The following is a 3,698-nucleotide window of genomic DNA, read 5'->3' as shown; positions in this document are numbered from 1 at the left end:
GCTTTCTACAGCAGGGGTGGGGAACCTTTTTGGCTCCGGGAACAGAATTTTTATCTGGCCCCACCCTGTGGACCAACTTTGACAGGTGGGAAGGGCAACACACCTGTCAATCACATGGTATCATTATGGCGACACATGACTGATAAGTGACTTGTCCTTCCCACCTGTCAAAATATTTTGCAATGAATTCCCAAGCATGGGAACAACAGCACAAGCTTGGAAACAACAGCGTAAAGGGTGTTACCATCCCTATGCTTTGGAAGCCTCCCTGTGCTTCTTCTTTCCATCTTCAATGTCAGATGTGGAAAGGAACCATGCTGTGTGACTTCAAAGAGTAGCACTGGGAAGGAGAAGCAATTTCCACTGGACAGATGTGGTTCCCCTTCTTGAGCAAGGCACACTCCTTTTGCCCATCAGCAGTTGGGAGCATACCTTTCTTCATCAAAGGAACAATAGGGAGCCCACTTTAATGTATGACATGAGTGGTAAGGTCAGTGGGCATGGCTTCCTCAAAATAGACTGATGGGCCAAATGGAGAAGCCTGGGCTACGGGTTACAAATGTTTTACAGCATCAGTTTCTTTGTGATGAGAGAGCAGCAGAGGAGTATTGCATTGCTGTAATATCTCTTTATTTACAAATATACACATTGAACATGACAGATCAAACAGGTACCCAAGAGGACAGTTGAGAGCAACTTCAGTTTCTCCAAAAGCAAACATAATCCCTTTTGAGCAATAAAGCCCATTATAAAAACCCAGATCTAGTGTTTTTGTTAACTACATTGCAACTTCTAAATTATTTATTTTACTCTCGGACACACACACACCACTAACCTCAGGCGCCATGCTGCCTCTTTAGTGTAATAGCAGCAACCATGCGTTAAAAGAAATGCCATTGTCCAAGCCACTTTCAGTCATTTGAAATGAAATGGACTGCCTTCAAGTCAATTCTGACTTATGGCAACCCTATGAATAGGGTTTTCATGGTAAGTGGTATTCAGAGGGGGTTTACCATTGCCTTCCTCTGAGGCTGAGAGGCAGTGACTGGCCCAAGGTCACCCAGTGAGCTTCATGGCTGTGTGGGGATTCGAACCCCGGTCTCCTAGGTCATAGTCCAACACCTTAACAAAAGAAAAGAGATTAGGTGATTTAATCATTTGGCAGTAGTTACAATGAATATTGCAATCAATTATTTTGGCATGCTCAGTGGCTGGTGTACTAAGACTATGCAGCGATCACAAGATTCATCCTTGCAACTGTATGTTTGGAAGCAGCCTGATTTGTTGGGATCTGCTCTGTCATTCCAAATTGATTCATTATTTGTGCCCAGATCTGATCTGTTAAATCTATTTTGCCACCATCTACTATATATTTTGAAAAGCTGTTTGTTCACCATGAATTTGGGCACCTCTTGAGATATTGTAACCAAATTTTTCATGATGGTTCCTGAGACCAAGGAGTAGGTCTTTCTGTATTTTAGAGGCAATTGGACATCATTTTGAATCAGGATGGTGTACTGAATCTTTCAAAATTGCATTGATTTTAACCACTGATTTAAAAACTGCACTGCTTTTTTTTTGTTTGTTTCTTAGAATTTTCAAGAAATGTTGGATAGAAGGCTGCTAGTTGACTGGAATGGGGAATCTTAAAATGGCTATAACATTTTTCCTTTTTACATAAGTGAATGAAATTTGGAGGCAAAAGAGCCCCTTCAGAGTGGACTAGGCCTCCCAAATTTCAGGCAGATCTATTCAGGGTTTTTGTGCTAGGAAACTTTGAAATTTATTTTTTTAAAAAACAACCTCTAAATTTTTATCTTATGCCAGACTTAGATGCAAATTGCAGGCATGGTCATCCTTTATGAGGGGATGAAGCCTACAGTATGTCTCCTACAAGGGCAGCCTTTATCATTCTGAACAGATAAAAATCACATTAGTTCCCTCCGCTGGGCAATAAGTTTGAAAACTGGAGAAATGAGGGAAATGCCCCTGGATAAAAAAAAAACTGCCAAATGTCAGACAAACAGGTTCAGGGACTATCATGCTGGGTAATTTTACCTTTATTATATATTAAAAAAACCTGGAAAAATACATTTTTCTCACAACAGCCATCCTTTCTGGGAGTACCCTCTGTGATGAAACAAGAGAAAGAGAACTGTTATTTTGTTAGGAAAAAGAGTGATGGGGGAAGGAAGCAGGCCACCCCAATAATCTAACTTCGCCACTTATGCCCTGCCCTCTCACAGGCAAAACTCTGAGAAGGATGAACCATGTGATGATTGATGATGATGATGATTTTATTACATTTGTATCTTACCCTTCCTTCCAAGGGTCCTTCTTTGCCCAGGGTGGCAAACACAAAAGTGATAAAACAATACAATTAAAAATAATATCAAAAGACATTTAAAACATTTAAAAAGAATTTAAAACTTCTAAAAACATTTTAAAACATTAAAAACTAAAACCATGTTTACTTTAGCCTCCCTCTCCCAAATCGCTGCAACTGGAGTTCATTGCGAAAACAATTCACTTGTGATTAAAAGCTAGATCTGTTTATCAAATCAGAAGATCCTTCCCCACCACCACCACCCCTTGGCCTCTTGAGCTGTGGGTATTTCCGCAATCTGCTTGATTTCATTTCTCAGAAAAGAGGGAGGAGAAAACCAGCTGTCCATTTAACTTTATGAGGAAAAGTGAAAGAACACAGATACTGTGTTGGCACTTCCCTGGCACAGAAAATTACAGTAAAATGTGAATAAGTTACAAAAAAGAAAATGTGATCCATAAGAAACATACAGATCCTGTCTGCTTAGCACTCCTCTCAACAGAAGTGGTCACTGAGTAGGGTGCAGCTCCTACTCTAGCTTCCCGGCAGATGGGTCACTGTTGATTACCAGGAGGGAGAAGGGCAAGAGAAGGGGAAGTAGGCATGGTGCAAATGTACTGGCAAGAACGCCAGATTAGCTCTGTGCCAATCCTCCAGGTGCCTCGCCCCTTTCCCCTCCCTCCCTCCCTCCCAGTAATCAACAGTGACCTACCTTCTGGGAAGCTAGCATGGTGGCTCCACCTTACCCAGTGAGCAGGATCTGTCTCTCAAGGCTTAACTGAAATGATATTGCACAATTGCAAAGTCTGTTTCTTTAGCTTAATAAGTAACTGGAGCATATAGCGTTGAACTCTTCTGCCTTAACTATGGCATCCATCCAAGACAGTATTCATCACACCAGTAGCCTACGCAACCTGTGAAACTCCCCAAAAAATGTAAAAAGGAATTATGACTCTTCTAACGGTTCATTCTCCTTCAGTTTTCCCCTTTGCTTTTCTAATATCATGAAAGTGAAATGAAAGATAAACAATGAAGAATAGGGTCACCATAAGTCGTAATCGACTTGAAGGCACAGAACACACACAAACTATGAAAGAGCGGGGGGGGGCTTAAAATTAGGCAATAAAAATAAACCTCTGGAAAGTGTGAGAGAAGCAAAGCACAACAATTGACATATCTAATTAAAATAAAAGCAAATTTTAATGTTTTATATTGCATCATTAAAAAAATACTTTGCTCTAAGTGGAAAAGATCAATCCCTTACCAGATGTATTTGCACTGATTACTGTAACATGACCTTGTCCAGCCTTTTTCCTTTGTATTAACTGTAGGTTCAAGCAGTGCAAGAAAGGAGGTGTCCCATAACGCATTT

General features: G+C 40.6%; 1 long non-coding RNA gene across 1 annotated transcript; it reads right to left on the bottom strand.

Moving 5' to 3' along the window:
- Window positions 1–326: 326 nt before the first annotated feature.
- Window positions 327–2,891, bottom strand: LOC133373055 (uncharacterized). The gene is made up of 3 exons (XR_009759611.1): window positions 2,797–2,891; window positions 2,059–2,130; window positions 327–1,122 (listed from the first exon to the last, which is right to left on the bottom strand). It is a non-coding gene; the product is annotated as an uncharacterized LOC133373055 (long non-coding RNA).
- Window positions 2,892–3,698: the final 807 nt, after the last annotated feature.

This window comes from Rhineura floridana, chromosome 1 (genome assembly GCF_030035675.1).
Source record: "Rhineura floridana isolate rRhiFlo1 chromosome 1, rRhiFlo1.hap2, whole genome shotgun sequence".
Classification (NCBI taxonomy): Eukaryota; Metazoa; Chordata; class Lepidosauria; order Squamata; family Rhineuridae; genus Rhineura; species Rhineura floridana.
Note: the sequence above shows the minus strand (reverse complement) of the source record. Positions and strands in the feature narration are given on the sequence as shown.